The sequence below is a fragment of the Mytilus californianus genome, unplaced genomic scaffold (assembly GCF_021869535.1).
Source record: "Mytilus californianus isolate M0D057914Y unplaced genomic scaffold, xbMytCali1.0.p SCAF_12, whole genome shotgun sequence".
Taxonomy (NCBI): Eukaryota; Metazoa; Mollusca; class Bivalvia; order Mytilida; family Mytilidae; genus Mytilus; species Mytilus californianus.
In genome coordinates, this window is record NW_026262604.1 from 49,940,646 (window position 1) to 49,964,289 (window position 23,644).

At 32.0% G+C, this 23,644-nt stretch overlaps 1 pseudogene; it reads right to left on the bottom strand.

Moving 5' to 3' along the window:
• Positions 1-2,407: 2,407 nt before the first annotated feature.
• Positions 2,408-3,980, bottom strand: LOC127721107 (uncharacterized; annotated as a pseudogene).
• Between the last annotated feature and the right edge of the window lie 19,664 nt (positions 3,981-23,644).

Genomic DNA, 23,644 nt, shown 5'->3' on the forward strand with positions numbered 1-23,644 from the left:
TGGAGCAATCTAGTATGGTATAAGCGGATCGTCCGTAACAGAAGAAGAACACGAAGAAGCAGGGAGGTGTATGGTAGTAGCAGTATTGGAACAATCTAGTATGGTATAAGGAGATCATCCGTAACAGAAGAACACGAAGAAGCAGGGAGGTGTATGGAAGTAGTAGTATTGGAACAATCTAGTATGGTATAAGGAGATCGTCCGTAACAGAAGAAGAACACGAAGAAGCAGGGAGGTGTATGGTAGTAGTAGTATTGGAGCAATCTAGTATGGTATAAGGAGATCGTCCGTAACAGAAGAAGAACACGAAGAAGCAGGGAGGTGTATGGTTGTAGTATTGGAACAATCTGGTATGGCATAAGGAGATTGTCCGTAACAGAAGAAGAACACGAAGAAGCAGGGAGGTGTATGGTAGTAGTAGTATTGGAACACCATTAAACCCGATTAGACGCTGCGTCTCGTCTCCAAACACGAATATTAACATTTAATATTATTGAAAAAGATCATGAATGTATATAATTATATTTAGTACTAGACACAATTCGTTTATCTCCCACCAGTGCAGAAAATCTAAGCATGTGGAATGAAAGCACGATGGATCGTGGTTACACTGAGGAACTCACTTCTGTTTCTTCAGATAAGAATATACTGGAATTGGCATCAGGTTTTATAGACATTAATGTATATTTTGATAGTGTACATATCGATATGATTATACATTTTTTTCCAAGAAAAGAAGACGCAGAATTTGGCAGAAATTAAACACAAGCCAGATTTGTTTTATTACCGGTATCTTGCTTGCATGTTTGCACTCTATAAATATCAGTTCATTCAATAACATTACTATTATTTTAAGGAGTATACACTTCTTAAAATTAGTCATTTTCAAAATTTCAAAATCTTACAATTATTCTTCTCCGAGTGGCTGTGTGGAAAATACGGCTTACTAGTAATTATAATTTTGGTGGTCTGCTTAGTGCAACGTAAATTCCACTTCTTGCAGAAGACTAATAAGAAATAGGTCACTATAGGGGGAATGAATATAGATAAATTGTTAATGCATGGCTGTAGCTATAGTTCATGCGCATGCTTTCAGATAGAAATATTAACTTATATGCAACAAGGAAATACAAGTATGAATAAAAAAGGAGACATTGCACTTGAGTACTTTTTTATTTAATGCCTAGGATGTGATAAGAAATAAGTTGCTGTCAAACCAATACAAAGGTTTTGAAGAATCATAAATAGTTATCAAAGGTACCAGGATAATAATTGTATACGCCAGACGCGCGTTTCGTCTACATAAGACTCATCAGTGACGCTGAAATCAAAATAGTTATAAAGCCAAACAAGTATAAAGTTGAAGAGCATTGAGGACCCAATATTCCAAACAGTTGTGCCAAATACGGCTAAGGTAATCTATTCCTGGGATAAGAAAATCCCTAGTTTTTTTCGAAATAAATCAATGTTTTGTAACAGGAAATTTATAAAAATTACCATATAATAGATATGCATGTCAACACCGAAGTGCTGAGTACTGGGCTGGTGATACCTTTGGGGACGAAACGTCCACCAGCAGTGGCATCGACCTAGTGGTGTAAATGGTTATCAAAGGTACCAGGATTATACGCCAGACGCGCATATCCTTCATGAGACTTTTTACACGATTTACAACAACTAATATGTAAGAATTATTCATTATTCATTTTTGAGAGTAAAGTCTACTCGAACTTAAACTTCTTTCTCTTTAGGCCTTCTTTCCTTTCTTAATACTGACACCTTACTCTTGGCAACGAGAACACAGATTCGTTTTAAATTCCATCATCTCTATAATTTCATTCTTCTCTGTATTTTCTATAATTATTTATTATTCTAAAAAATGTAGGTGTCCAAGTCTTGACAACAATGTAATAGCCCATTCATGACTGAGTTCAGGGTAGTTGTTACATTTACAGACAAAACATACCCTCGAACCACCAGAGGATACAAAACATTATTAGCGAAAAGAATAATTTTATCCACAGGAAGAAAGTTTATACTTTTTTTTTTCTTTTTTTTTTACTTTTTCTAGTAAATTTTTTTTGGCAATTTTATCAAGTGAGATGTATATTTTTCTGTACTTAACTTTTAATTTTCACATTTTTTTTCATTTTTCATTTTCAAAATTCAATATCCCTAAAAACAATTTTTTTTTTTTTTTTTTTTTTTTTTTAAATTTTACATACTTTATTGAAAACTTTCACATTTTTTAGTTGGATACAGAAAGTACCGGTACCTTATCCCGGCCTCGTTAAACATTAGATTGTATATTTAGATAGAAAATCGTTAGTAATTGTTAGTATTCTAAATTATAAAATATGTACACTATATTATTATGTATCCATTATTTCCATATTGTTCAATAAATTTGGCAAAGTTGGTTTTCCATTGTAAAAAATTCATACAAACACAAAATAGATATTAAAAAACGTACATGTGGTTTTAGGCACAAAACAAGAACAAAAAACAATAAACAAACATATAACAATATATTAAATAAAACATATATGGTGGTGTGGAGAAGGCTAAAACAATATACACAGTAACATTACATAGGGTAATGCTAATTTGTTAAGTGTAAATTATTTTAGTAATGGAAGCCAGGGGTCCCAGTAGAGGTTGGCAATGTGAAGAGGCTTTGTTTTAAAAAATATATTCTTTTCTAGTATTAGATTTTCTTTTAGATAATTTTTCAGCCCTGCAAAACTGACTTGATTTTCACACAGTTTTGTTCTATAAATAAAGAATTTTGATAATAGTATTATTATGTTTTTTATTTTACTATTTTCTGTTTTTCCTAAATTTCCGAATAAAATTATATCCATGTAAAACGGAATAATTATTTGTGTTTGGTTATAAATCCAGTCACCGAGTCTTATCCACAGATCTGCTATTTTATGGCATGTCCAAAATATGTGTTCAATATCTTCGGTAAATTCATTGCAGAAAGTACATTTATTGCTTTGTTTTATTTTTATTTTTCAATAAAAATTTATTTGTGCCCAAGATTCTGTGTATTATTCTATACTGGAACCATTGAAGTTTTGAGCTTTTTGTGGAGTAAAAAGACATACTATGCACGGTTTTCCAATCAAAATTTTTGTTCAGTGTTAAGGACCATTTGTCTTCACAGTTAAGTTTAGTGCTGTTTTTTTCTAATAGAATATTATACATATCTTTCGAGCCTTTTTTTGATAAAAAAAATTTTCTTATATTATTTTGAATAATTGGTCCTTGTGTTTTATTAAGATTGTTTATGGATATATCTTTCTTGGAGAGCTTTTTTATATGATTTTATTGATGAAATTACCCCATTATAAGTAAGAAAGTTTGATTGATTGATTGATTGTTGGTTGCTTAACGTCCAGTGGCAAATATTTCATGCATATTCAGGACGAGAACAAATTAACAATAAATACATTAGAAAGGTTCTGTAATAGGGCGTCCGGGATTAAGGTCGGAGAAATTTAGACTGCCACGGGAAATGAGGGTATATTGGATAGGGACAGAAACTTAGCCTTGCAACAGGTCACAGTAAGAAAGTTTGACTTAATTTTATAAATGTCTTGGAATTGTTGAAAAGTCATTAGTTTTCCCTCATCGTTTAATAGATCATTTATCAAAAAGATCCCTTTATCTGCCAAGTCTTTATAGAAAATAGATGTTGTTCCTATTTTAATATTTTCATTATTCCAGAGTGAATCTGATACAAACTCGTCTTCATTTTTCGGTATAAATTTATTTTGTCAATCTGTCCAAGCTTTAAAGACCTCTTCCCAAAAAGGGTTTTTACATCTTTTTGTTGGGCCTAAATAAACTAGGTTTTCCATACTGATTTTTTCAGTACTTTCTAGTAGCTTATTTAGTTTTGGGTTGTTTTTCAACAACCGTCTAATCCATGTTAGTTTCAATCCTTTTATATGTTTGTCAATATTTATCATATTCAGCCCTCCTAATTTATGTTCTGAACATAATATTTCTCTTTTTATCTTGTCAGGTTTGTTTTCCCAAATAAATGAATAAATTTTGTCAGTTAGTTGTTTTAAAGTATTTTTGCATGGTGCTTGTAATGTTAAAACAGATGGTTCAATTTTGAGATAATTAGTGTCTTGATGATTGTTATTTTTCCAACTGGTGTTAATGTTTGTTTAGACCAAATTTTTATTATATTCTCAATTTCCTTAATTCTTTGACCATAGTTTAAGAATTCCATTTCATGCAAATGGACAGAAAAGTTTATTCCTAGTAATGTAAACCTACTGGAACCCCATTCCAATCCCCATTTTACACACATGGTGTGTTGACTATATTTTTTTTTGCCTATCCACACCACCTTTGTTTTGTCCAAGTTCATATAGAGACCAGACATGTCAGCATATTTTTGTAGTGAGCGAAGAGATGCTTCTAGAGATTTGGGAGTACCGTCAAGTATTATTGATGTGTCATCGGCATATTGGGAGATAAGATATTTTGTGTCATCAATTTTAATTCCTTTAATTTCTTTGTTCTTTCTGATTAAAATTCCTAGAATCAGCACATAAAAGAAAAATACAGGTGATAAAGGATCCCCTTGTATACAGCCTCTTTGGATCTCAAAGAAATCTGACAGAAAACAGTTTTGGGATACTGATGAGCTTATATTTGTGTAAAAGGTCCTTATCCAATGTTTTATAGAGGGTCCAAAGTTGAAAAAGTCTAATACTTCATTTATGAATTTCCATGATACGGAATCAAAAGCTTTTTCAAAATCTATGAGAAGGAGAAGACCTGGTAAATCATTTACTTCTGTATAGAATAAAATATCATATATGAGACGAGTGTTTTCTCCAATATATCTTCCAGGAATGAAACCTGTCTGATCATTGTTAATAATAATGGGTAGGACAGATTTTATACGCTCTGCTATACAGCTTGATGCTAGTTTATATGTTGTATTCAAAAGACTTATTGGTCGCCAATTTTTCATGAACTGTCTAGGTTTATCACCTTTAAATAAACAAGTAATAATACCCTGCTTTTGAGTTATTGACAATTCCCCCCTTTTGTAACCACAAATTATAGATCTGAAAACAAATTTTCCTACATTTGTCCAAAAGAATTTTAAAAAATCATTTGTAAAGCCATCTGACCCAGAACTTTTCTCATTTTTCATTCTAAGCAAAGCTGTTGTCAATTCATTATAAGTTATCTCCCCCTCTAAAGATTCTTTTAAAGTATCAGTTAATTTTTCAATATCAGAATCAGGAATTTCGTTATTAGGATTTACACTACTCAAGCTCTCTGTTTTAGTATAAAGTTTTTTATAGTAATTTTTGGCCTCTTCTAATATTTTATCTTGTTTACAAATTGTGTCCCCTTTTTCGTTAACTAGTTTGGGGATGGTTTTATTTATAAAATGTTTAGTTTCCATATTCAAAAAGAAACTAGATGGCTTTTCCATAGTTTATATATAATATACTTCACAATCAATAAATGTATAATAGAAAACAGTAGATTAATTACGGATAGTCAAAATTGACGACCCACGTATTGTTTTAACATTAGTCAAACCCTTCTATTAATCACTGTTTCATTACAGGTAAGATTGTCTTTTTTTATGAAAATAACCTCCCTCTTCTCTCTAAATTAAACGGGGGGAAAGCATTTCTCTTTCTATCGGCGAATTTTGAATAATAATGGTTCACGTGTTTTTCATATGTACAGGCAATTACTTCTAGGAGATGTGGAGAATAAATCAAACACTGCATTACAAAACTTAATGAAACGCTTGACTGTTGAAGCCAATACTGATATTGTCAGAAAAGTCAGAGAACAAACAAATGGAATAGAGAATTACATTTTGACGGATGGAAGAAAAAATGAAATTTATGATTTAACTGTAAGCAAACCACCTGTAGTTGAGATATTTTTTTTTATTAAAAAACTGCTGCATGTCATGTTTTTATCGCATATTCATAAGATAAACAAGAATGTGTTCATAGTACATGAATGCCTCACTCGTACTATTATTGTCTTTGTTCAGCGGGCGGCGAAAAACCCTAATTTGACATTAAAATTAGAAAGGTCATATCAGAGGGAACATGTGTAATAGGTTTCAAGTCGATTGGACTTCAATTTCAACCAAAACTACCTTTTTTTGATATGTCATCTAATATATTTGCAAACATATCCACAGTTGTGTTGGCAGCCTTATCATGCATGTACCGGAGTCCTAAAAAGTAAACTTGTTTGTCATCATCACTTAATAAAAATGTCTGGTATGTTTTACCAAATTTCTGTGTCTCGTCCCCATATAAACAAGTATCCTGCTGTGCACCAACTCTTAATCCAAGTTGTTTTTGACCAATAGCAATTTTTTCAACGATAATATTGTCAACTGTTTTTCTTGTAGGTACACATTCGGTGTTCTATTGGCAAGTTTAAGGACCTCCTTAATAACTGGCCCAACATTATTGGAAGACACATTGTAATTTGTTATTTTCATAATGCACTGTCTTGTATCAGGTGTATATGACTTTTTTTTACAGGGTCAAAAATAATAATTTATTCATGATCAAGTAGCAGTGAATGTAAATGATTTCTCTTCTCAGTCACAGTTCATAACTCTACCTTTAGTTTAGGTTATGGATCAGGCTGACTAAAAACTTTAATTTATCAGATAATTCTAATACTGGTCTTTCTTCCTTTTGAAACTGGAACAGGAGGCTACCAATCGAAATGGAAGGCAGATGTATCCAGTGAAGAAAATCTCATTTCATACAGATGTGGAATTTTAGGTAAGTAAATAATTATTCTCACTTTGAAATATGTGATAATTAATGTTTTTCATTATTTCCTTTCAATTAAAGCTCTTTAGATTTTTTATTTTTTTTGTGAACATGAAACATTTGTCCTCAACAGTAGTACACACTGTAAAGTTGTTGTTTTTCAATGCTTAAGCCAAGTTTGAGTTCTTTCAAAAATTTACTTGATATTGTAGCTTTCAACCTGACTCGATTGATTGATTGATTGTTGGTTGCTTAACGTCCAGTGGCAAATATTTCATGCATATTCAAGACGAGAACAAATAAACAATAAATACAATAAGTAGGTTCTGTAATAGGGGCGTCCGGTATTAAGGTCGGAGAAATTTAGACTGCCACAAGAAATGCGGGTATATTGGATAGGGACAGCAATTTAGCCTTGCAACAGGTCACCTACGGACCCCTCAAAGAGTTGTTGCAAGGGTTCTTAACGTGCAAAAAGCGTGGCACTCTCTTTACACGAGGCATCGGATTTAACGTCCCCATTCTGACCGGACGTGGCTGCAAATTTGTACATCCCGCACAGCCAAACGGACGCCCCACTTTAGCAAGGGTTTTACTGCCGGTCGGAGGAAGACCAATGGTGACCATACTTCTATTCCCCAGTCACCCTTGGGGGCAGAAGAACACGAAGAAGCAGGGAGGTGTATGGTAGTAGTAGTATTGGAACAATCTGGTATGGCATAAGGAGATCGTCCGTAACAGAAGAAGAACACGAAGAAGCAGGGAGGTGTATGGTAGTAGTAGTATTGGAACACCATTAAACCCGATTAGACGCTGCGTCTCGTCTCCAAACACGAATATTAACTTTTAATATTATTGAAAAAGATCATGAATGTATATATTTATATTTAGTACTAGACACAATTCGTTTATCTCCCACTAGTGCAGAAAATCTAAGCATGTGGAATGAAAGCACGATGGATCGTGGTTACACTGAGGAACTCACTTCTGTTTCTTCAGATGAGAATATACTGGAATTGGCATCAGGTTTTATAGACATTAATGTTTATTTTGATAGTGTACATATCGATATGATTATACATTTTTTTCCAAGAAAAGAAAACGCATAATCTGGCAGCAATTAAACACAGGCCAGATTTGTTTTATTACCGGTATCTTGCTTGCATGTTTGCACTCTACAAATATCAGTTCATTCAATAACATTACTATTATTTTAAGGAGTATACACTTCTTAAAATTAGTCATTTTCAAAATTTCAAAATCTGACAATTATTCTTCTCCGAGTGGCTGTGTGGAAAATACGGCTTACTAGTAATTATAATTTTAATTTTGGTGGTCTGCTTAGTGCAACGTAAATTCCACTTCTTGCAGAAGACTAATAAGAAATAGGTCACTATAGGGGGAATGAATATAGATAAATTGTTAATGCATGGCTGTAGCTATAGTTCATGCGCATGCTTTCAGATAGAAATATTAACTTATATGCAACAAGGAAATACAAGTATGAATAAAAAGGAGACATTGCACTTGAGTACTTTTTTATGTAATGCCTAGGATGTGATAAGAAATAAGTTGCTGTCAAACCAATACAAAGGTTTTGAAGAATCATAAATAGTTATCAAAGGTACCAGGATTATAATTGTATACGCCAGACGCGCGTTTCGTCTACATAAGACTCATCAGTGACGCTGAGATCAAAATAGTTATAAAGCCAAACAAGTATAAAGTTGAAGAGCATTGAGGACCCAATATTCCAAACAGTTGTGCCAAATACGGCTAAGGTAATCTATTCCTGGGATAAGAAAATCCCTAGTTTTTTTCGAAAAAAATCAATGTTTTGTAACAGGAAATTTATAAAAATTACCATATAATAGATATGCATGTCAACACCGAAGTGCTGAGTACTGGGCTGGTGATACCCTTGGGGACGAAACGTCCACCAGCAGTGGCATCGACCCAGTGGTGTAAATGGTTATCAAAGGTACCAGGATTAGACGCCAGACGCGCATATCCTTCATGAGACTTTTTACACGATTTACAACAACTAGTATGTAAAAATTATTCATTATTCATTTTTGAGAGTAAAGTCTACTCGAACTTAAACTTCTTTCTCTTTAGGCATTCTTTCCTTTCTTAATACTGACACCTTACTCTTGGCAACGAGAACACAGATTCGTTTTAACTTCCATCATCTCTATAATTTCATTCTTCTCTGTATTTTCCATAATTATTTATTATTCTAAAAAATGTAGGTGTCCAAGTCTTGACAACAATGTAATAGCCCATTCATGACTGAGTTCAGGGTAGTTGTTAAATTTACAGACAAAACATACCCTCGAACCACCAGAGGATACAAAACATTATTAGCGAAAAGAATAATTTTTTTTTTAACTTTTTCTAGTAAATTTTTATTGGCAATTTTATCAAGTGAGATGTAAATATTTCTGTACTTAACTTTTAATTTTCACATTTTTTTTTCATTTTTCATTTTCAAAATTCAATATCCCTAAATTTTTTTTTTTTTTTATTTTTTTTTATTTTTTTTTAATTTTACATACTTCATTGAAAACTTTCACATTTTTTAGTTGGATACAGAAAGTACCGGTACCTTATCACGGCCTCGTTAAATATTAGATTGTATATTTAGATAGATTGATTGATTGATTGTTGGTTGCTTAACGTCCAGTGGCAAATATTTCATGCATATTCAGGACGAGAACAAATTAACAATAAATACAATAGGTAGGTTCTGTAATGTAGGCCTTCCGGGAAGAAGGTCGGGGAAATTTAGACTGCCACTGGAAAATAAGGGTAAATTAGATAGGGACAGCAATTTTACCTTGCAACAGGTCACCTACGGACCCCTCAAAGAGTTGTTGCAAGGGTTCTTAACGTGCAGAGAGCGTGGCACTCATTCTACACGAGGCATCGGATTTAACGTCCCCATTCTGACCGGACGTGGCTGCGTACTTGTACATCCCGCACAGCCAAACGGACGCCCCACTTTGGCAAGGGTTTTACTGCCGGTCGGAGGAAGACCAATGGTGACCATACTTCTATTCCCCAGTCACCCTTGGTGGTTATTTAGATAGATGATTGATTGATTGTTGGTTGCTTAACGTCCAGTGGCAAATATTTCATGCATATTCAGGACGAGAACAAGTTCACAATAAATACAATAGGTAGGATCTGTAATAGATTAAGGGATTAAGGTCGGAGAAATTTAGACTGCCACGGGAAATGAGGGTATATTGGATAGGAACAGAAATTTAGCCTTGCAACAGGTCACCTACGGACCCCTCAAAGAGTTGTTGCAAGGGTTCTTAACGTGCAAAGAGCGTGGCACTCTCTTTACACGAGGCATCGGATTTAACGTCCCCATTCTGACCGGACGTGGCTGCAAATTTGTACATCCCGCACAGCCAAACGGACGCCCCACTTTAGCACGGGTTTTACTGCCGGTCAAAGGAAGACCAATGGTGACCATACTTCTATACCCCAGTCACCCTTGGGGTTATTTAGATAGAAAATCGTTAGTAATTGTTAGTATTCTAAATTATAAAATATATACACTATATTATTATGTATTCATTATTTCCATATTGTTCAATAAAAAGAGAATTTTATTTCATAAAGAAAGAAAGGAGAGAAGAGAAAATAATAAATAAATAAAAAAAAAAAAAAAAAAAAAAAAAAAAAAAACCAGAAAATCACTGAAATTTTGATTTCAAAAAAAAAACATATATGGTGGTGTGGAGAAGGCTAAAACAATATACACAGTAACATTACATAGGGTAATGCTAATTTGTTAAGTGTAAATTATTCTAGTAATGGAAGCCAGGGGTCCCAGTAGGAGGTTGGCAATGTGAAGAGGCTTTGTTTTAAAAAATATATTCTTTTCTAGTATTAGATTTTCTTTTAGATAATTTTTCAGCCCTGCAAAACTGACTTGATTTTCACACAGTTTTGTTCTATAAATAAAGAATTTTGATAATAGTATTATTATATTTTTCATTTTACTATTTTCTGTTTTTCCTAAATTTCCGAATAAAATTATATCCATGTTAAACGGAATAATTATTTGTGTTTGGTTATAAATCCAGTCACCGAGTCTTATCCACAGATCTGCTATTTTATGGCATGTCCAAAATATGTGTTCAATATCTTCGGTAAATTCATTGCAGAAAGTACATTTATTGCTTTGTTTTATTTTTATTTTTCAATAAAAATTTATTTGTGCCCAAGATTCTGTGTATTATTCTATACTGGAACCATTGAAGTTTTGAGCTTTTTGTGGAGTAAAAAGACATACTATGCACGGTTTTCCAATCAAAATTTTTGTTCAGTGTTAAGGACCATTTGTCTTCACAGTTAAGTTTAGTGCTGTTTTTTTCTAATAGAATATTATACATATCTTTCGAGCCTTTTTTTGATAAAAAAAATTATCTTATATTATTTTGAATAATTGGTCCTTGTGTTGTATTAAGATTGTTTATGGAGATATCTTTCTTTGAGAGCTTTTTTATATGATTTTATTGATGAAATTACCCCATTATAAGTAAGAAAGTTTGACTTAATTTTATAAATGTCTTGGAATTGTTGAAAAGTCATTAGTTTTCCCTCATCGTTTAATAGATCATTTATCAAAAAGATCCCGTTATCTGCCCAGTCTTTATAGAAAATAGATGTTGTTCCTATTTTAATATTTTCATTATTCCAGAGTGAATCTGATACAAACTCGTCTTCATTTTTTGGTATAAATTTATTTTGTCAATCTGTCCAAGCTTTAAAGACCTCTTCCCAAAAAGGGTTTTTACATCTTTTTGTTGGGCCTAAATAAACTAGGTTTTCCATACTAATTTGTTCAGTACTTTCTAGTAGCCTATTTAGTTTTGGGTTGTTTTCCAACAACCGTCTAATCCATGTTAGTTTCAATCCTTTTATATATTTGTCAATATTTATCATTTTCAGCCATCCTAATTTATGTTCTGAACATAATATTTCTCTTTTTATCTTGTCAGGTTTGTTTTCCAAAATAAATGAACAAATTTTGTCAGTTAGTTGTTTTAAAGTATTTTTGCATGGTGCTTGTAATGTTAAAAACAGATGGTTCAATTTTGAGATAATTAGTGTCTTGATGATTGTTATTTTTCCAACTGGTGTTAATGTTTGTTTAGACCAAATTTTTATTATATTCTCAATTTCCTTAATTCTTGGACCATAGTTTAACCATTCCATTTCATGCAAATTGACAGAAAAGTTTATTCCTAGTGATGTAAACCTACTGGAACCCCATTCCAATCCCCATTTTACACACATTGTGTCTTGACTATATTTTTTTTGCCTATCCACACCACCTTTGTTTTGTCCAAGTTCATATGGAGACCAGACATGTCACAATATTTTTGTAGTAAGCGAGAAGATGCATCTAGAGATTTGGGAATACCGTCAAGTATTATTGATGTGTCATCGGCGTATTGGGAGATAAGATATTCTGTGTCATCAATTTTAATTCTTTAATTTCTTTGTTCTTTCTGATTAAAATTCCTAGAATTTCAGCACTTAAAAGAAAAATATAGGTGATAAAGGATCCCCTTGTCTACAGCCTCTTTGGATCTCAAAGAAATCTGACAGAAAACAGTTTTGGGATACTGATGAGCTTATATTTGTGTAAAAGGTCCTTATCCAATGTTTTATAGAGGGTCCAAAGTTGAAAAAGTCTAATACTTCACTTATGAATTTCCATGATACGGAATCAAAAGCTTTTTCAAAATCTATGAGAAGGAGAAGACCTGGTAAATCATTTACTTCTGTATAGAATAAAATATCATATATGAGACGAGTGTTTTCTCCGATATATCTTCCAGGAATGAAACCTGTCTGATCATTGTTAATAATAATGGGTAGGACAGATTTTATACGCTCTGCTATACAGCTTGATGCTAGTTTATATGTTGTATTCAAAAGACTTATTCGTCGCCAATTTTTCATGAACTGTCTAGGTTTATCACCTTTTGGTAAACAAGTAATAATACCCTGCTTTTGAGTTATTGACAATTCCCCCCTTTTGTAACCACAAATTATAGATCTGAAAACAAATTTTCCTACATTTGTCCAAAAGAATTTAAAAAATTCATTTGTAAAGCCATCTGACCCAGGACTTTTCTCATTTTTCATTCTACGCAAAGCTGTTGTCAATTCATTTTAAGTTATCATCCCCTCTAAAGATTCTTTTAAAGTATCAGTTAATTTTTCAATATCAGAATCAGGAATTTCGTTATTAAGATTTACACTACTCAAGCTCTCTGTTTTAGTATAAAGTTTTTTATAGTAATTTATGGCCTCTTCTAATATTTTATCTTGTTTACAAATTGTGTCCCCTTTTTCGTTAACTAGTTTGGGGATGGTTTTATTTATAAAATGTTTAGTTTCCATATTCAAAAAGAAACTAGATGGCTTTTCCATAGTTTATATATAATATACTTCACAATCAATAAATGTATAATAGAAAACAGTAGATTAATTACGGATAGTCAAAATTGACGACCCACGTATTGTTTTAACATTAGTCAAACCCTTCTATTAATCACTGTTTCATTACAGGTAAGATTGTCTTTTTTTATGAAAATAACCTCCCTCTTCTCTCTAAATTAAACGGGGGGAAAGCATTACTCTTTCTATCAGGGCGAATTTTGAATAATAATGGTTCACGTGTTTTTCATATGTACAGGCAATTACTTCTAGGAGATGTGGAGAATAAATCAAACACTGCATTACAAAACTTAATGAAACGCTTGACTGTTGAAGCCAATACTGATATTGTCAAAAAAGTCAGAGAACAAACAAATGGAATAGAGAATTACATTTTGACGGATGGAAGAGAAAATGAAATTTATGATTTAATTGTAAGCAAACCACCTGTAGTTGACATATTTTTTTTATTAAAAAACTGCTGCATGTCATGTTTTTATCGCATATTCATAAGATAAACAAGAATGTGTTCATAGTACATGAATGCCTCACTCGTACTATCATTGTCATTATTTCCTTTCAATTAAAGCTCTTTAGATTTTTTATTTTTATTGTGAACATGAAACATTTGTCCTCAACAGTAGTACAAACTGTAAAGTTGTTTTCCAATGCTTAAGCCAAGTTTGAGTTCTTTCAAAAATTTACTTGATATTGTAGCTTTCAACCAGACTTGATTGATTGATTGTTGGTTTCTTAACGTCCAGTGGCAAATATTTCATGCATATTCAGGACGAGATCAAATTAACAATAAATACAATAAGTAGGTTCTGTAATAGGGGCGTCCGGTATTAAGGTCGGAGAAATTTAGACTGCCACAGGAAATGCGGGTATATTGGATAGGGACAGAAATTTAGCCTTGCAACAGGTCACCTACGGACCCCTCAAAGAGTTGTTGCAAGGGTTCTTAACGTGCAAAGAGCGTGGCACTCTCTTTACACGAGGCACGGATTTAACGTCCCCATTCTGACCGGACGTGGCTGCAAATTTGTACATCCCGCACAGCCAAACGGACGCCCCACTTTAGCAAGGGTTTTACCGCCAGTCGGAGGAAGACCAATGGTGACCATACTTCTATTCCCCAGTCACCCTTGGGGGTCGTTTTACACGAAGAGAAATGGCAGTACAAAAAGATTTCGATTCAAAACCAAACAAAAACCATTTAACCATCCAGCAGAAAGAAACTTGATTAAGAGGAATTCATCTCTTATATTCACTTCATTACTTTGACAGACTAAAGCAGATGCATAACATTTCGATGTTATTTCAAATGTTATTTGAATAAAGCCCATGAGCTCTTACTGACTGTAGAGTGTCTGTATTGGCCTGTTCATATGAATATTTAACTGTATCAACAATCCATCGTGCAATAGAATTCACATTAATGTTCATACCTATGTTATATATGAGTCACACCGCGAGCTACATAAGACATCTTTTTGGCGAGGAAGATATAAAAACATCTTTTCTATTCATTGTTTTTTTCTTCAAAATTCGGAAGTTATTGCAACTTCTCTAGAAGATTTCCTCGAATACGATCATTATTAACAACCTCTGTGTCTAGAACGAGCTTCGATCTAGATAATGTTCCATAGTTATTCACACTGTTCCACAAGAAGCTTCAGTCAGTAATTGCAGGAAATAGCAAGAGCAGTGATATAAGTGCACAGGCTTCTAATTACCATTATTTAAACTAGATGTTACCCTAACAGGGCTTCTTCATGCTATATTCTGAAAATATTAAGTCCTTATGTTATTTCTTTCCCATCCGATAGTGAAGATGGATTTCGATCCATAACACATAGATTAATAATGTGTAAAGCTCATCCAAAATAGTGGGGAAATCCACAACCCTAGTCAACCCTACGGATAATACTTTTGATTTCCAAGTAGAAACTGTCGAACTATACCACTTCATACTATAAACGACAATTTTTTTTCCATTAACTGTGTAGCGTACAATAAATAATTGTGATTTATTGACGGTTACTTGCTGTCCTACATTCTCTAGTCAGATATAATTTTGGAATAACTATTAACGAATACGTACGGGATACATCGTTCGATTCGTCAGATTTAGAAATAGCAGAGTTAGAGGACTCAAAAGTGGATCATAGGATTGGTGACCAAAAATGATAATGTGTTACCAACAACATGTATGCCATCCACATGTGTCTAACAAGCAAAATATCCAGATAATGTCTTTTCATCTCCTTCGAATTTGTCACCACAAATTACTGACCAGACAGTCACACAGGATACAGTTGTGTTACCATAACATGTATACAAGAAACATGTGTTCGACAAGAAACATCTCAAGATGTCTTTAATCTTCTTCTAATATGTCATCACAAATTACTGACCAGACAGTCACACAGGATAAAGTTTAGTTACCGACAAAATATATACAATTATTTAGTAAAAGTAAATAGAAATCTATGAAATTTAAAGACAAGAATTATAACCTGAAAAGGAAGGTGCGGATTGATTTCGGGGGCTTTGGTCCTATCACTTAAGGAATTAGGGGCCACAAATTTTCTATATCACAGGAAATGGTGGTGTTGTGGCCACTAATATTGTAGAAGATTTAATTCAGCACCACTACAACTATATCCATGAAATGAGAAACCTTGCTGAAAAAATGAAAGAAGACCTTTTCAAGAAGAAACTTGTAAGTTGGTTCCTCTGATTATTCCAATATGGTTACTGTTCTCTTTGACAGCACGTTAAAAATACTTTCTTTATGTTTTTATCAAACTGAAGTACTCTAATTTCACTTATGTTTGTACTTTTGAATTCACAGGTTAAATGCATAGAGCATAATTGGAGATACAATTTGAAAGAGTATTTGGTGTCACAAGGTGGTCACAGCCCTTCAGACTGTATAAAAAGGATGATGAAAAAGTGTGGCACCAATCAGTTATGGGCCAAATACAGTCTAAAGGGGCAAAAGGGGAAAGAAGCATTCACAAGTCACCCTTTGTGCAGGATAATCATGAGTAAGTTGATTAAGAAAATATGTGGAACATTTAAAACCAAGTGCCATTAATATAGAATGGATTTCTCATCTGACTTTAATCTCAATAAGAATTCATGTGATAAATATGAATATAATGTTTCTCACTTATCCAGAAACAAGAGTACTTTACTTTACTTACTTAGGCCCTTGGCTCCTCCGGGGAGCATAGGCCATCGACGAACTCCCTCCATCTAACTCGATTTAGCGCCAGCTTTTCTAAAGTGTTCCAGTTGTATCCTTTCTGCTTTATTTCAATTTCTGTGTCCCTGCGCCAGGTGTTTCTTGGTCGTCCTCTGTTTCTTTTTCCCTGAGGGTTCCACTTAAGTGCCTGCCTTGTAATGCTGCTTGTTGGTTTTCGCAGTGTGTGGCCTATCCATACCATTTTCTTTTCTTGATTTGGATGTCAATAGGTTCTTGGTCAGCTCTTTTCCATAGGTCTTCATTTCTTACTTTGTTGAACCATCTGATGTTCATGATTCTCCTTAGGCAGTAGTTGATGAATCTTTGGAGTCTAGACGACATTGTTTTAGTTGTTCTCCATGTTTCTGATCCATACAAGAGCACCGATTTTACGTTGGAGATGAAAATTTTCATTTTTGTGCTTCTTGAGATGTTCTTGACACTCCATACTTTCCCTAGAATGTTAAAGATGACTCTGGCTTTGTTGATTCCTGCTTTTACGTCAACGTCTGTAACCCTTCTATGTTGACAATGCTTCCTAGATAAGTAAACTCCTCTAGTTCTTCTATATTGGTGTTGTTCATCTTTATTGGTTGTTTACTTTTGGTATTGATCTTCATTACTTTTGTCTTTTCTTCGTTTGGTTTGAGTCCGAGCTTTATAGATGTTGAAGAGAGAAGGGATGTTTTTTCTTGCATTTGTTGTTGTGTACTGGATATAAGGGCTATATCATCCGCAAAATCCAGGTCTTCTTGTTGTTGCCACATTGTCCATTGGATTCCATTTTTTTTCCCTTCAGTTGCTTCTTTCATGATGTAGTCTATTGCCAAGAGGAAAAGAAAAGGTGATAGCAGGCAGCCTTGTTTTACTCCAGTTTTGACATCAAAACTCTCGCTGTGATTGCCTTCATGTATAACTCTGTATTTCATGTTGTTATAAGAGTTCCTGATGATGTTTATGAATGATTGTGGTATTCCATAATGAGCCATATAAGAGTTCCTGATGATGTTTATGAATGATTGTGGTATTCCATAATGAGCCATGATGTTCCAAAGGGTTTCTCTGTCCAAGCTGTCAAATGCCTTTTCATAGTCTACAAAGTTAATCAGTAGGGAGGTGTTCCACTCTAAGGAGAAACAAGAGTGCAAAGTTATATAAAATTATTATATATGGAGGACTCAAATCTATGGTGGGTCCCAGGCAGAGTCCAAAACTATGGTAAATATGACATCATGTCATCCCAAATCTATGAACATGAACAACGTGCTGGACATTACGATGCAAACATTAGAATCCCAATTAGAAACGAAAGATATAGTGGAATATTTAATTCACGATTTGTCAGCCCTGCATTGATATCACCATCATCTAGCAGTCTAAAGATTTGCCCAAAGGTTGTGTTATTTACTCCAGCACGTCTAGCAAATGTAAGACTTAATGATATTGAATTTATCATCAAACGTATGAAAGACCTATCGCTGTAGAAAGGTGCTTAGAATAATATTATGTTTATATTGATTCTTTTTATATTATTGATTGTTTATGTTTAGAAATGTCTCCGTGTTTATGAATCATACTTAAGTATTAGTAAATCGTGACAGAAAAATTATGTCACATTACTACACCAGACTAAAATAGGATTGTTTATATCTCTATATATACTCGACAGTTCATAATCAACATTGATGACAAACTGTCTGTAAGAAAGATAACACTGGATGTTAACAAAGGCAACAAACTCTTAAATAATACAAGAAGTGGCATACCTGTTACAGCATGATGTATATAACATGTATAAACCAAAATGATCAGTGCTGTACTAGAATGGAAATAATTGTTTTGTTTAAGAGTGTTATCATAAATATATTTAAATCAAGAGTGTTATCACGAGTTTACTGCCACAAAAATATATTTTCGCAGCTCTTGTATGGAGCACCATGTTAAATCAATTTGTGAAAGAGAAATCTACAATTAATGTTTGTAATGTTTACAGTTTTAAAATGCTTTTTGAATGAAAATTCTGTTTATATTTTTGAGTTGAGAAATCTGTGAAAGCAATTAAGGAGCTGAAGTCCCATATATTGCGAGCAAAAGTTCAAGACAGTGCTCGAGCAGATATCACAGCAAAGCTGTGGGAAGGAGAAATGTTTTTGGTTGCAGACTAGGCCATGCAGTTTCTCCCTCGGAAATTTAGGGAGGGCCAAACAGATTGATTTGGCAAAATTGTAAGGAAAAAAATACTTTAACTTTTTTTGTGTTGAATACGAATGTAATAATTTCTTTATTTTGATAGAAATTACGAAATTCCATTAGATTTCAGTATTTTTTGTACATCAGGATTGATTGTTTTCCATGAAATATGCTAACTTTGAGGGAAAAGATACTAAATTTTTTTTCGTGTTGAATAAAAATGCAAACATTTTTTTCTTTTATATCAGAAATAAAGCAACCTCAAATGCAATCAGACATTAAAAATGCATTTAGATCAGTACTTTTGTATAAGATATGAATAATTTAAGGATATATATGCATAAACTTTTGTTTTTGTTGAATAAGAATGCAATATTTTTTTTATTTTAATGGAAATTATTGACCGCTATTGGATTTTTGTACATTTTGTAGTTAAGGATTGTTTTTTTTTCCATTAAACTAAGAGAATATCAGAGAAAATATACTAAAATGTTGTTCGCAATGTATAAAATTAATAATTTTTCTTCTTTTGATAAAAGATAATGAATGTTAATTGTAACTAGTTATTTCAAAGGCCTCGAGATCAGTTTTTTATAAGAAATTTAATAATGTAAGGAGAATAATACTTAAACTTTTGTTTGTGTTGAATACATATACAATAATTTCTTTATTTTGATAGAAATTATGAACCACCATTTGATTTCAGTACTTTTTGTTCATCCGGATTGGTTGTTTTTCATAAATTATGGTGAATTTCAGGGAACAGATACTAAATTTTTGTTCGCGTTGCTTAAAAATGCAAATATTTCTTCTTTTATTTCTAAAATATTGCAACGTCACTTTCAATAAGTCATTATAAATGCCTTTAGATAAGCAATTTTGTACAAAATGTGAATTATTGAAGGATAAATATGCATAAACTTTTGTTTTTGTTGAATAAGAATGCTATAATTTCTTTATTTTAATGGAAATTATTGACCGCCATTGGATTTTTGTACATTTTGAAATTCAGAATTGGTTGTTTTTCATAAAATTAATAGAATATCAGAGAAAATATACTAAAATGTTGTTTGCATTGTTTAAAATTACCAATTTTTCTTTTTTGGATAAAAAAAAAATGCAATGATTTTGTAACTAGTTATTTCAAAGGCCTCAAGATACATGTAAGATTTTTTATGAGAATTTTTAACAAATAAAGTTTAAACTTTTGCTTATGCTGAATATGAATGTAATAATTTCTTTATTTTGATAGAAATTATGAACCGCTATTAGATTTCTGTATTTTTTGTACATCAGGACTGATTTTTTTTCATAAAATATGCTTAATTCATGAGAAAAGATACTAATTTTTTATTCGTGTTGCATAAAAACTAAGAGAATATCAGAGAAAATATACTAAAATGTTGTTCGCAATGTATAAAATTAATAATTTTTCTTCTTTTGATAAAAGATAATGAATGTTAATTGTAACTAGTTATTTCAAAGGCCTCAGGATCAGTTTTTTATAAGTAATTTAATAATGTAAGGAGAACAATACTTAAACTTTTGTTTGTGTTGAATACATATACAATAATTTCTTTATTTTGATAGAAATTATGAACCGCCATTTCATTCCAGTACTTTTTGTTCATCCGGATTGGTTGTTTTTCATAAATTATGGTGAATTTCAGGGAACAGACACTAAATTTTTGTTCGCGTTGCTTAAAAATGCAAATATTTCTTCTTTTATTTCTAAAATATTGCAACGTCACTTTCAATAAGTCATTATAAATGCCTTTAGATACGCAATTTTGTACAAAATGTGAATTATTGAATGATAAATATGCATAATCTTTTGTTTTTGTTGAATAAGAATGCTATAATTTCTTTATTTTAATGGAAATTATTGACCGCCATTGGATTTTTGTACATTTTGAAATTCAGAATTGGTTGTTTTTCATAAAATTAATAGAATATCAGAGAAAATATACTAAAATGTTGTTTGCATTGTTTAAAATTACCAATTTTTCTTTTTTTGATAAAAAAAAATGCAATGACTTTGTAACTAGTTCTTTCAAAGGCCTCAAATTACATGTAAGATTTTTTATGAGAATTTTTAATAAATAAAGTTTAAACTTTTGCTTGTGCTGAATAGGAATGCAATAATTTCTTTATTTTGTTAGATATTATGAACGGCCATTTGATTTCAGTACTTTTTGTTCATCAGGATTGGTTGTTTTCCATCAATTATGCTGAAATTCAGGGAAAAAATACAAATTAAACTTTTGTTTGCATTGCTTAAAAATGCATATATTTCTTCTTATATATGAGGAATAATGCAACGTTACTTGCAATCAGTCATTATAATTGCCTTTAAATAAGTAATTTTGTATAAAATGTGAAAAATTTAAGGATAAATATGCATAAACTCTTATTTTTGTTGAATATGAATGTAATAATTTCTTTAATTTGATAGAAATTATGAACCGCTATTAGATTTCTGTATTTTTTGTACATCAGGATTGATTTTTTTTCATAAAATATGCTAAACTCATGAGAAAAGATACTAATTTTTTATTCGTGTTGCATAAAAGTGCAAATATTTCTTCTTTTATATCAGAAATAATGCATTATCAAGTGCAATCAGACATTATAAATGCATTTAGATCAGTACTTTTGTATAAGATGTGAATAATTTAAGGATACATATGCATAAACTTTTGTTTTTGTTGAATAAGAATGCAATAACTTTTTTATGTTAATGGAAACTGTTGACCGCCATTGGATTTTTGTACTTTTTGTAGTTTAGGATTGATTTCTTTTTCATTAAACTAAAAGAATATCAGAGAAAATATACTGAAATGTTGTTTGCAATGATTGATTGATTGATTGATTGTTGGTTGCTTAACGTCCAGTGGCAAATATTTCATGCATATTCAGGACGAGAACAAGTTCACAATAAATACAATAGGAAGGTTCTGTAATAGATTAAGGGATTAAGGTCGGAGAAATTTAGACTGCCACGGGAAATGAGGGTATATTGGATAGGGACAGAAATTTAGCCTTGCAACAGGTCATCTTCGGACCCCTTAAAGAGTTGTTGCAAGGGTTCTTAACGTGCAAAGAGCATGGCACTCTCTTTACACGAGGCATCGGATTTAACGTCCCCATTCTGACCGGACGTGGCTGCAAATTTGTACATCCCGCACAGCCAAACGGACGCCCCACTTTAGCACGGGTTTTACTGCCGGTCGGAGGAAGACCAATGGTGACCATACTTCTATTCCCCAGTCACCCTTGTGGGGTTGTTTGCAATGTATAAATTACTAATTTTTCTTCTTTTGATAAAAAATAATGAATGTTATTTGTAACTAGTTATTTCAAAGGCCTGAAGACCAGTTTTTTGTGAGAAATTTAATAATGGAAGGGGAATAATACTTAAGCTTTTGCTTGTGTTGAATGCATATACAATAATTTCTTTATTTTGAAGGATATAATGAACCGCCATTTGATTTCGGTACTTTTTGTACATCAGGATTGGTTGTTTTTCATAAATTATGCTGAAATTCAGGGAAAAAATACAAAATTTTTGTTTGCGTTGCTTAAAAATGCATATATTTCTTCTTATATATGAGGAATAATGCAACATCACTTGCAATCAGACATTATAAATGCCTTTAGATAAGTAATTTTGTATAAAATGTGAAAATTTAAGGATAAATATGCATAAACTCTTATTTTTGTTAAATATGAATGTAATAATTTCTTTATTTTGATAGAAATTATGAACTGCCATTAGATTTCTGTATTTTTTGTACATCAGGATTGATTGTTTTTCATAAAATATGCTTAATTTAAGGGAAAAGATACTAATTTTTTATTCGTGTTGCTTAAAAATGCAAATATTTCTTCTTTTTTATCAGAAATAATGCATTGTCAATTGCAATCTGACATTAAAAATGGATTTAGATCAGTACTTTTGTATGAGATGTGAATAATTAAAGAATATATATGCATAAACTCTTGTTTTTGTTGAATAAAAATGCAATATTTTTTTTTTATTTTAATGGAAACTATTGACCGCCATTGTATTTTTGTACTTTTTGTAGTTCAGGATTGTTTTTTTTTCATTAAACTAAAAGAATATCACAGAAAATATACTAAAATGTTGTTCGCAATGTATAAAATTACTGATTTTTCTTCTTTTGATAAAAAATAATGAATATTATTTGTAACTAGTTATTTCAAAGGCCTCAAGATTAGTTTTTTATAAGAAATTTAATAATGGAAGGAGAATAATACTTAAGTTTTTGCTTGTGTTGAATACATATACAATAATTTCTTTATTTTGATAGAAATAATGAACCACCATTTGATTTCAGTACTTTTTGTACATCCGGATTGGTTGTTTTTCATAAATTATGGTGAATTTCAGGGAAAAGATACTAATTTTTTGTTCGTGTTGCTTAACTTGAAATGCAAATATTTCTTCTTTCATTTCAAAAATATTGCAACGTCACCTTAAAATTTTTGAGTTGAATAGGAATGCTATAATTTCTTTATTTAGAAGGAAATTATGAACCGCCATTTGATTTCAGTACTTTTTGTACATCAGGATTGGTTGTTTTTCATAAATTATGCTGAAATTCTAGGAACAAAATCCCAATCGCGATTTAAATCGTTTTACCACTGTTCGGGTATAAAAATATATAACCTAAATAAAAACAAAAATCGCCATTCAGTTATAATAATATTTAAAATCAGTTTTATCTGCATATTTCTTTTTTTTTATTCTTAAAACTTTGCTGAATAATCACTTAAAAAATGTTGATCTTTTGCACTTGAACGTTTCGTATTTTCCGTGGCGCCATTAATTAAATGAAACGAAACTAAGATTCCGTAATTTGTATTAGTTTATCATGTGACGTAGTAGAGTTCAATC